A 12,591-nucleotide genomic window follows, 5' to 3' on the forward strand; every position below is an offset into this window, starting at 1 on the left:
TTACTATATTTCACAGCGACCAGGTGTCAATAACTTCACTGACACACTGCAACAAAATTGAAATTGAGGCCAGAAATGGCAGAATTTGGAGCACACTTATTTGTGATACGGGAGACAGAAAACCACAGTTTTAAACAGCTGACCTGTAAGTTACCATTTTTCACAGCGACGTCGTGTCAATAACTTCACTGGCACACTGCAACAGAATTTAAATGGAGGCCAGAAATGGCTGAATTTAGAGCACACTTTTATGTGATACATGTGATGAAAAACCACAGTTTTAAATAGCTGGCCTGTAACTTACTAATTTTCAAAGCAAAGTGGTGTCAATAACTACACTGACACACTGCAACAAAATTTAAATGGGGGCCAGAAATGGCTGAATTTGGAGCACACTTACATGTGATACGTGAGACTTAAAACCACAGTTTTAAATAGCTGACCTGTAGGTTACTATTTTTCACAGCGACCTGGTATTAATAACTTCACTAACACACTGCAACAAAATTTAAATGGAGGCCAAAAATGGCTGAATTTGTAGCACACTTATATGTGATACGGGAGACGGAAAACCACAGTTTTAAATAGCTGACCTGTAAGTTACTACAACCCCTGGCAAAAATTATGGAATCACCGTGCTCGGAGGATGTTCATTCAGTTGTTTAATGTTTTTGAGAAAAAGCAGATCACAGACATGGCACAGAACTAAAGTCATTTCAAATGGAAACTTTAGGGCTTTAACCGGTTCCCGACCGCCCACTGTAGATAAACGTCGGCGCTTGCTGGGCTCTGCGCAGCGCCGACGTTTAAAAACGGTGGGTGGTCTCGCAGCGCTCAGGACCCCCAGGGTCCTGCAAGCGCTGCGATTCCGGTGCAGAGCGTTAGCTCTGACAGGGAACATTATCGGGACATGATTAGATCAGGACCCAGTGATGTTAACCCTTTGCTGTCTTCTATATGCTGCGATCTATAGTGATCGCGGCATATAGGAGACAGCAGGAGGAGAGGAGGTCGTCAACTTACCTCTCCAAAGACCTCTGAGTCCTTCCAGGACCTGGGGTTGCTATGGCAGCTGGAGGTCACATGACCGCCTCCAGCTCTGCCATATATGGTGTCCTGTCTGGCTCAGCTGCAGCTGTAGCCAGACAGGAGACTCTGACTGAAACAGTCAGGGAAGATCTCATGTAATGTAATGTAATTACATTACATGAGATTAGTGATCAGAAAAATAAAAATTAATGTGCCATACAGGGACTAAGAAAAAATGTAAAAAAAAAGTAAAAAAAAAGTTTTTAAACTATTAAAAAAATAAATAAAAATAAATAAATAAAATATTAAACCAATAAATCCGTATATTTTTACAAAACCAAAAAAAGTACACATATTTGTTATCGTCGCGTCCTAAACAACCCGAGCTATAAAACTGTCACACTAATTAACTCCTTCTGTGCACACCGTAATAAAAATAAATAAAAAAAGGAGCAAAAAAATATGCTTTTTCATCATATCGCCAAACAAAAAGTGGAAAAAAATGCGATCAAAAAACAAAATAGAAATAAAAATGGTACCACTGAAAACGTCATCTTGTTCCGCAAAACAAAAGCCGCCATACAGCTCAATCAGCCGAAAAATAAAAAAGTTATAGCGCTCAGAATAAAGCAATGCAAAAAAAATTTTTTTTTCTATAAAATTGTTTTATTGTGTAAAAGCGCCAAAACATAAAAAAATACAGTAAGTGTAGTATCGCTGTAAATGTACTGACCCGAAGAATAACGCTGCCTGATCACTTTTACCACACGCAGAACGCCATAAAAAAAAACCTCAAAAAACAATTACTGAATTGCTTGTTTTTGTTAATTTTACCTCCCAAAAAACGGAATAGAAAGCGATCAAAAAATGTCACGTACCCAAAAATGGTACCAATAAAAATGTCAACTCGTCCCGCAAAAAACAAGCCGTCACATGACTCTGTCGGCCGAAATATGGAAAAATTAGCTCTCAAAATATGGTGATGCAAAAACTAGATTTTGCAAAAAAAGCGTTTTTTAGTGTGTGACAGCTGTCAGCCATAAAAACCCGATATAAATCTGGTATCTCTGTAATCGCACCGACCCGAAGAATAAAGTAATCTAATCAGTTATATCACACTAGGAACGGTGTAAAAAATAAATAAAACCAATTCTTCACCTGCTACTGATTTGTTTATTATGTCCCCAAAGATCCCAGTAAGGCTCTGCCCACATTTATCCTGTGCTCTGCGCGGAGCACTTACACCAGAGTTTCCGTGTAAATCTCTGAAATACATGATTCAGCCGGAACCCATGACAGAAGATTCCCTGTAATGAGGCAGATATAGGCCACTGTGGACGCCGTCTAGCCTGGGATCCCACGGTGTCATTTGTTTTAGGCGTGCATAAAAGTGCGGTTGGCCACAGTTTTGTGCACTTCTGAAAAAAAGGACACCGCTAAACAGAGGCCAGACGGTGTCCAGAGTAACTCTGCTGCCTCATTACAGTGAATGGATCCCGCAGGGGTTTCATCTGAATTACATCACTTGGAAATTTAGATGTAAACCCCGATGTAAGTGCTCAGCCTAGAGCGCCGGATAAATGTTACGTAAAATGTTCCCAATAAAAGCTTCAACTCAGTCCTCAAAAAAAGCTAGTCCCCACTCAGGTCCGTCATCTGTTAAAAATATAAGGGACTTCCAAGTTACTGGTAGCAGAAAGGCTCTGGAAAAGCAAAATGACCCTTGCCCCCCAAAAGAAATTCAGAAAATTTTGTGCTCCCAAATCCAAATGCCTATTCTACAATAATTTGTTCTCCAATTGTCAAATAGCACTCCGTCCCCCCCAGATCTCACCGTATGGCTAAGCGGTACGATACAGCCACATATGGGGTATTGACACTTTTAGAAGAAATTGTGTGACACATTTTGGCACCATTTTTACCCATTGCCCTGTGTGAAAATGTAAAATCTGAGGGTAAAACATTTTTTTGTGGTAAAAATATAATTATGCTTTTTTCACTGCCCAATGGTATAAATTTAAAAATTAAAAAATACTCACTATTTCCCTAGATGAATTCCTTGAGAGGTGTAGTTTACAAAATGGGGTCACTTGTGGGGGTTTCTGCTGTTTCGGCATGTCAGCGACTCTTCAAATGTGACATGGTGTCTGCTGCCTATCCTTTCTCTTCCGAACCCTGCCGTACACCAAAGCAGTGGTTTTCCCCCACATATGGGGTATCGGCGTACTCAGGAGAAATTGTACAACAAATTTCATGGTGCAATTTATCCTGTTACCCTTATGATAATGCAAAATTAGGGAATGAAAAACATTTTTTATGGGAAAAATGTGAAAATTTTATTTTTACGGCTCAATATTATAAACTTCTGTGAAGCAGCTGGGGGTGCAAGGTGCTCACCACACATCTAGATAAGTTCCCTAAGGGGTCTAGTTTCCAAAATGATGGCACTTTTGGGGGGTTTCCACTGTTTAGGCACATTAGGGGCTCCCCAATGTGACATGGCGTCCGCTAATTATTCAAACAAATTTTACATTCAAAAAGTCAAATGGCGCTCCTTCCCTTTCAAACCCTGTCATGTGCCCAAACAGTAATTTGCCTCCACATATGGGGTATCGGCGTGTTCAGGAGAAATTGCACAACAAATTTCATGGTGCAATTTATCCTGTTACCCTTATGATAATACAAAATTAGGGAATGAAAAACATTTTTTGTGGGAAAAATGTGAAAATTGTATTTTTACGGCTCAATATTATAAACTTCTGTGAAGCAGCTGGGGGTGCAAGGTGCTCACCACACATCTAGATAAGTTCCCTAAGGGGTCTAGTTTCCAAAATGGTGGCACTTGTGGGGGGTTTCCACTGTTTAGGCACATTAGGGGCTCCCCAAATGCGACATGGCGTCTGCTAATTATTCAAACAAATTTTACATTCAAAAAGTCAAATGGCGCTCCTTCCCTTTCAAACCCTGCCATGCGCCCAAACAGTAATTTGCCTCCACATATGGGGTATCAGCGTGTTCAGGAGAAATTGCACAACAAATTTCATGGTGCAATTTATCCTGTTACCCTTACGATAATGCAAAATTAAGGGATGAAAAACAGTTTTGTGGGAAAAATGTGAAAATTTTATTTTTACAGCTCAATATTATAAACTTCTGTGAAGCACCTTGGGGTTCAAGGTGCTCACCACACATCTAGATAAGTTCCCTAAGGGGTCTAGCTTCCAAAATGGTGTCACTTGTTGGGGGTTTCCACTGTTTAGGCACATCAGGAGCTCTCCAAACGCAACATGGCGTCTGCTAATTATTCAGACAAATTTTACATTCAAAAAGTCTAATGGCGCTCCTTCCCTTCCGAACCCTGCAGTGCGCCCAAACAGTGGTTTTCCCTCACATATGGGGTATCAGCACGCTCAAGAGAAATTGCACAAAAAAATTTGGGGTCCATTTTTTCCTGTTACCCCTGTGAAAATAAAAAAAATTGGGTCTAAAGTAACATTTTTGTGAAAAAAGTTAAATGTTAATTTTTTTCTTCCACATTCCAAAAATTCCTGTGAAGCACCTGAAGGGTTAATAAAGTTCTTGAATGTGGTTTTGAGCACCTTGAGGGGTGCAGTTTTTAGAATGGTGTCACTTTTGGATATTTTCTGTCATATAGACCCCTCAAAGTGACTTCAAATATGATGTGGTCCCTAAAAAAATGTTTTCTTAAATTTTGTTGGAAAAATGAGAAATCGCTGGTCAACTTTTAACCCTTATAGCTCCCTAACAAAAAAAAAGTTTGGTTCCAAAATTGTGCTGATGTAAAGTAGACATGTGGGAAATGTTATTTATTAACTATTTTGTGTGACATATCTCTCTGATTTAAGGGCATGAAAATTCAAAGTTTGAAAATTGCAAAATTTTCAACATTTTTGCCAAATTTCTGATTTTTTCACAAATAAACGCAAGTTATATCGAAGAAATTTTACTACTATCATGAAGTACAATATGTCATGAAAAAACATTCTCAGAATCAGGGGAATACGTTGAAGCGTTCCAGAGTAATTACCTCATAAAGTGACAGTGGTCAGAATTGAAAAAATTGGCCCGGTCACGAAGGCAAAAACAGGCTCTGGCGCAAAGTGGTTAAGAAACACTAAAAATAATCAAGATTAAAAATGTGGTACTCAGTAAGGGTAATTTTTTTAAGACCAAGCAGAGGGAAAAAATTATGGAATCACTCAATTCTGAGTAAAAAATTATGGAATCATGAAAAACAAATACACTAAAAACACTCCAATACATCACCAGTATTTTGTTGCACCACCTCTGGCTTTAATAACAGCTTGCAATCCTTGAGGCATGGACTTAATGAGTGACAAACAGTACTCTTCATCAATCTGGCTCCAACTTTCTCTGATTGCTGTTGCCAGATCAGCTTTGCAGGTTGGAGCCTTGTCATTGACCATTTTCTTCAACTTCCACTAAAGATTTTCAATTGGATTGAGATCCGGACTATTTGCAGGCCATGACATTGACGTTATGTGTCTTCTTTCAAGGAATGTTTTCACAGTTTTTGCTCTATGGCAGGATGCATTATCATCTTGAAAAATGATGTCATCATCCCCAAACATCCTTTCAATTGATGGGATAAGAAATCTGTCCAAAATATCAATGTAAACTTGGGCATTTATTGAAGATGTAATGACAGCGATCTCCCCAGTGCCTTCACCTGACATGCAGCCCCATATCATCAATGACTGTGGAAATTTGCATGTTCTCTTCATGCAGTCATATTTATAAATCTCATTGGAACGGCACCAAACAAAAATTCCAGCATCATCACCTTGCCCAATGCAGAATCGTGATTCATCACTGAATATGACTTTCATCCACTCATCCACAGTCCACGATTGCTTTTCCTTAGCCCATTGTAACCTTATTTTTTTCTGTTTAGGTGTTAATGATGGGTTATGTTTAGATTTTCTGTATGTAAATTCCATTTCCTTTAGGGGGTGTCTTACAGTTCGGTCACAGACATTGACTCCGGTTTCCTCCCATTCGTTCCTCATTTGTTTTGTTGTGCATTTCATATTTTGGAGATATACTGCTTTAAGTTTCCGGTCTTGACGCTTTGATGTCTTCCTTGGTCTACCAGTATGTTTGCCTTTAACAACCTTCCCGTGTTGTTTGTATTTGGTCCAGATTTTATACACAGCCGACTATGAACAACCAACATCTTTTGCAACATTGCATGATGATGTACCTTCTTTTAAGAGTTTGATAATCCTCTCCTTTGTTTCAATTGACATCTCTCATGTTGGAGCCATGATTTATGTCAGTCCTGCAACATCCGTGGCGGAGTGCTGGCATGGCTTACCACCTCCCACCATGCAAGACCGCCATCTTACCTGTCAGACCAGACTGCACACTTTGCTCCAGTACCTGCTGTGTGCATGTCTCTTGTCTGATTGCTTAGGGCGGCGGCGCAGTTGCTGCCTGTTTCTTATAGTTACTGTGTGCAAAGTCCTAATGCGTCCCCAGCCTATTGCTGTGAGTCACTGGATACTTAAACCCCCTCCACCCAGTAGGAGGTGCCTGAGCAACACTTTCTTTCAGTGTGTTCTGTGCAACTGAGGTGCCAGGTCCTGTCCTTTATATTGTCCATTTCCACCACCCCTGGGGGCTGTATACCCAGGCCTGTTACCTGTATCTGTGACTTCTAGTCTGTTTCCGCCACCCTGGGGGCTGAGTTCCCAGGCTCGTTCCTGTATCTTGTTCCTGGTTCAGTTCCTGTCTGAAAAGTGTCCTAGCCCGTTACTTGTTTGTCTCTATGTCCATATCTTCCCTTTTCCTGCAGTGTCTGAACATGCACCTAACTCCAACTCGTTGTCTCTGTACTTCTGTTTGTGAGTTTAGTGTCCACTCGCTACTTCATTCTAAGTACCTTGTGTGTATTTGCTCTGCTCGGGTTTTGCTCTGCTCTGCTTGTCTACTGCACCTGCAGGTTTTGCTCTGCTCTGCTTGTCTACCGCACCTGCGTGCTTTGCTCTGCTCGGCTTGTCTACCGCACCTGCGGGTTTTGCTCTGCTCTGCTAGTCTACCGCACCGGCGGGTTTTGCTCGGCTCTGCTTGTCTACCGCACCTGCGGGTTTTGCTCTGCTCTGCTTGTCTACCGCACCTGCGGGTTTTGCTCTGCTCTTCTTGTCTACCGCACCTGCGGGTTTTGCTCTGCTCTGCTTGTCTACCGCACCTGCGGCTCTGTTCCTGTATCTCAGTCTGTACTGGTCCCTATCCTGCCTGCGTTCCTACCTGCCAGTACTCACCTGTCTGCATACCAGCCATGCTTGCCAGTACCCACCTGTCTGCATACCAGCTGTGCCTGCCAGTACCCACCTGTCTGTATGCCAGCCTAACTTGCCTGTTCCTGCATTCCCCGGTGTGGGTCAACAGCTGTGACCGGGGTCTGACCTGGAGTAGCACCTGGTCCCTCTGCTCGGTTCCTCCCTGGTTCAAGGAGTCGACTGAGCCACCGTGCGACCTTGGTCGGGCCGAGTTGATACTTAGTCACGCCCCTCCAGGCACTCCTCGGTTCATGGTCCAGTGGGATCACTAACCACGCTCACGCCAGTCAGTCCGGGCATGTGCGTAACAAGTCAACTTGGCGCAACAGCTCTCCAAGGTGTGATCACTCCTTTTTGGATGCAGACTAACGAGCAGATCTAATTTGATTCAGGTGTTAGTTTTGGAAATGAAAATTTACAGGGTGATTCCATAATTTTTTCCTCAGAATTGAGTGATTCCATAATTTTTTCCTTCATCTTGGTCTGAAAAAAGTTACCCTTACTGAATACCACATTTTTAATCTTGATTTCATTTAGTGTTTTTTAAAGCCCTAAAGTTGCCATTGGAGCGAACTTATGTGTGATACGTGTGAAGGAAAACCATAGTTGTAAATAACTGGCCTGTAAGTTACTATTTTTCATAGCGACCTCGTGTCAATAACTTCACTGACACAGTGTAACACAATTTAAGTAGAGGCCAGAAATGGCTGAATTTGAAGCGAACTTATACGTGATATGTAGTGTTGAGCCACCCCCGTAGTGTTCAGGTTCGGTTCGTCGAACACCGGGATGTTCGTGGAACTGTTCGTCGAACACCTTAGAACACTGTCGAACACCGTTAAAACCAATGTCAGACAAACAAAAACACATAGAAACACATAGAAAACACCTTCAAAGGTGTCCAAAAGCTGACAAACTGCTCAGAAGACACTCTCTTTAAAAAAGCCGGCCGGCAATTCAGCAGCGGCATACACCGGTACCCGACAATTTAGAACAGAAAGAATAGAGCATCACACATAGATTAGATAGATAGAAACATGTCAGTCACATATATAATAAGTACAGTGATAGTGTTGATTACTGTACTTGTCATTTAGTGTTAAAATAAAGGATTTATTAAAAAAAAAATTGGCATGGGGTTCCCCGTAATTTTAGTCTCTAGCGGAGGTTAAGCAGACAGCTGGGGCAGATGTTTGAAGCCTGGGAAGGGGTTAATACCCACGGAGCTTCCCAGGCTACTAATATCAGCCCCCAGCAGAATACCTAGCCTTTACTAGCTATTAAAATAGGGGACCCCCCCAAAAAAAATGACATGGGGTCCCCCCTATTTTAATAGCTAGCAAAGGCTAGGCAGAAATGGCGCTTCCATAGGATGTGCCAATTCTGGCACTTAGCCTCGCTCTTCCCACTGCCCTGTAGCGGTGGCAGCGGGGTAATAGGGTTGGGGTTGATGTCAGCTTATAATGCCAGCTGACATCAAGCCCAGGTTAGTAATGGAGAGGCGTCTATAAGACACCCCCATTACTAACTTCATAGTGAAAGTTAAAAAAAAACACAAACACCCAGAATAAAGTCCTTTAATTGAAATAAGCACATAATTCTTTAATGTTCTAAATTAAACTCTACTTACCGTCACACCCATTCCAGCTGAAGCCAATGTCTTCTGCAATAAAATTAAAATAATAAACCAACCTCATCCTTACCTTTCCTTGGTTCCCAGGACAGCTTCAGCTCTGCTACATCGAGATGTAGAACGCTGCCATCCAGCTTGCCATGCCGTAGACACTGAGAAGCTTCTCAGTGAAGCTCAACAGGTTCTAGTTTTGGACATCCGACCCGATGTCCGAAAAAAAAAAGTAGAAGCGTCTTCACGCGAAACAGCTGTTGTCTGCTTTTTTTTTCCCGCTCTCCCTGCTTGGAATAAAGATACTGCTTTTAAGGACTGGTGAGTGTGTGGTGCCCCTGAGGGTTCGACCGCCACAGGGATGCTGCACTTCTTTAATGGAGTGTGGTGTTCCTCCTCTGAGGTAAGGCCAGTGTGATAGTCGTGACCTAACCTTTTGCATCCAACACCACACTTCTCCACCAGAGGGAGCTAGTATGCACTAGGTGCTGCTCCCCTGGTTACAGGGAGACTGGGGAACACAAAGTGGTAGGAACCAGTTAGTGGGTGAGGGTGGAGGACTTACAAGTTAGTGACCCTTTAGAATTCATATTTAATAAAAAGCCATCTTTGATCTTGGTCCAGAGTTCTTCTTCCTTTTGGTGCAACCTGGTTAGTCGGCCTTGGTCGTGCTGTGCTGTCAAAAATACTGTGTGTAATGTGACTTCCCTCCGGGAGCGCAGATCCTGTGTGGGCCTGCACCGGAATGGGACACAGCCCTCGTACCCTGGTCTTGGGACGAGAGGTAGGTTGTAGACACGGAATGTCTCAACCCGGCCAAGGACCAAGATGAAGAAGGCCGGGAGCCTAAGATCGGGGCTCCACAGCAAATGGATCCCAGGCAGGATGCAGACGGAGCGGTGTACGCCACCTGTCCTCGCCATGCTGATATAGTCAGAGGGACTCCGGCTGCAAGAGGGGTACCGGCCCCCGACACCCGACCTTGCTACTTTACGTCCTGGACGGGAAAGCCCGGTGAGGCCCTGAGGATCCCACCGGGTATTGGATGGAGAGGAATTGCCACCCGTACCCTTGTTCTGAGAGGAACTCAGAGGGAGACCCGGCCTATCTACGTACACATGGACAGGAAAGGATTCGGTCTGTAGTTCAGGAACACTCTGTTGTAGGGTCGCGACTGAATGCTGGACTTACTCAGAGGTTGTCGGACCCCCGTCCCTGGTGACCGCAGGACCCCGTGAGGAGCAGGGAGTCGCCTTCCTTCTGCCATCTCTAAAGTGAGTAAAGCCTTGGAAGTTCACCCCTATGGCCTCTGGACTGTTTATTCTGCGCTACACCGCGAGATGCGGCGCCCGTTTACCTTTACTACTACCCCCATCCTCCTGTCCCGCTGCCCTGGGGCCTTGCTCCGCCTGTGGGGAGCAGTGAGAACTTAGGCCGCCATGACACCAGGCCTCAGCGGACTGTAGCGGCGCTGGTGGCCCTTCACCAGGCACCACAGGTGGCGTAGTCGTTAATCAGCCACTCAACCCGGACAAGCCCACACCATCTCTTTCTAATGTAACGGCCCTGAGCACGAGTCGGGCCCGGGCCACGGCTGCATCCCACCTCTCCATCACAGGGCCCGACACCGAGTCCCCCAACACCCAGGGTAAAACACGAGCTTTACGAGTAGAGGCGTCACAACCGCAACTCATTTTTCTTTCTTATGGTTATTTTGGACTGTTTAAACTTTATGAGCTTTTGCACCTGAAATGTTACCAAGTCCTATTTAGGTGTCTGCATTGTACATGTTCAGCTTTGCACTGACTATTGCAGCTGCTTGCAGGTGGTGCAGGTTTTTCACTTTCCTTGCTGTAAGATTTATCGACTTTATTATCCTAGCACACCTGTTTTTGCTCCTTGAGATTGGTTCAGCAGCTTTCCACTGATAATGGACACTCCTAACATAGATATGCAGGAGTTGCAGGCTAACCGGTCTTAATGCAGGTCGAGAAAATGCGGAGGAATTTTTTTCTGCTTGTAATTCTCAAAACGAAATTCAGGCCCTGGGTCTTAAAACACTTGAATGGAAGGTGTCTTCCCTGTGTGAAAGAGAAATAAGGCTGTTTTGGACCATTCACTCTCTGAAATCGTACAATGACTGTGGTCGGGTACCAAGAGGTCTAAGAGTGTTTAAAGAAATATCTTAATTTCGAGAGGACCCTGACTTCCAGAAGGAATGGGAAGCCATTCATTTGTAATGCTCCATGGACTTGATGCATATAGTTCTTAAACGGAGCGAAAATAAAAATGAGTTGGAAGCTGCCGAAACAGAAATTCGTTCCAGGCTCTCAACAACACAGGTGTCTTCTTTTTTAAGTCGACTGAATAAGAAATTGTTGCCGATCCAAGCGGATATTAAGTCCAGAAAGAAAGACAAATTTATCCGAGACAAAGTCGACTTTGAAACAGGCAATGTGTTTTCATGGAATAAAAATAAAAATTCGGGTCATAAACAGTCCCGTTCCAATAACAGACACGCTGCCAATAAGAGGAATCGGTTTTATAACAACAAAGGAACACCACAAGAGTTCTGGACCACGGATTCAGACTCTAGTATCAACAATGAATCTAATGATCTTTCTGAATCTGAAATTGCGGCTTCTCCAACTGCTTTGTGCTCCCTCCCTTTAGAAGAAAGATCAGGAGAGGTGGAAAGAAAAAGAAAAAGATATCCAAACCGCAAGAGAAAGAAAGTTTCCTGGAAGAACTAGTTCCCACTGACTGTGTCCTTAATCTTACAGATCATGGCCTATCTCAGTTGCATCTGTCTGTGCTGTCCAAGGGACTAAATTTTTGTTTACTTGAAGCTTTTGATCCAGTGGATTTCAGAGTCAATTTGTTCAAAGCCGTCAGAAAGAGACATCTGCACAAATTTTTTTCCAGCAAAAAAAGTGATACCCTTGTTTATGCACCTCTTGAGTGTGAGACTCCTTGCAGTTCTGACATCCTTGGCTTTTATGTCAATGATCCTACAGACCACCATATTATGGATGATGAGCTTGTTTTGGCTAATTTGAATACCATTCCACCAGCTGATTTTGATGCTGATTATGAGGTTTTGTCTGACTTACCTGCCGGTAATGAGAATGCAGCCTTCACTGGTGGCATCTTGTCTTCTTTTCTACCTCCCATTAGTCCTGGTAATATTATTGACACCTTTCAGGATCGCGTTATTCGGGAGTTGAATCATTGATTTATGTACCCCCGCTTTCTAATTTGTCACAAAATGAGAAATCGGCTTTGAATGAAATTAAATCTTGGAAGGATGTTGTTGTACGTAAACCAGATAAAGGTGGTAAAATAGTATTACTTAATAGAGATTTCTATGTGGCAGAGTCATTGTCGCAATTGGCAGATTCCAATACTTATACACCTTTACCTAGTGACCCCACATTTAAAAATAAAAATTTATTGAGATCTTTATTAAGAAAATACATAGAGAAAGGCGTTCTATCTAAATCTACTGCTGAAAAGCTTCTGCCAGAATTCCTATTGAGACCTTATTGGTATACTATACCAAAAATTCATAAGTGTACCAAAATGCCCCCAGGCCGCCCTATTGTCTCGGGGGTG

Source organism: Phyllobates terribilis, unplaced genomic scaffold (genome assembly GCF_046119375.1).
Source record: "Phyllobates terribilis strain yellow unplaced genomic scaffold, ASM4611937v1 Scaffold_11__3_contigs__length_659146591, whole genome shotgun sequence".
NCBI classification, from domain to species: domain Eukaryota; kingdom Metazoa; phylum Chordata; class Amphibia; order Anura; family Dendrobatidae; genus Phyllobates; species Phyllobates terribilis.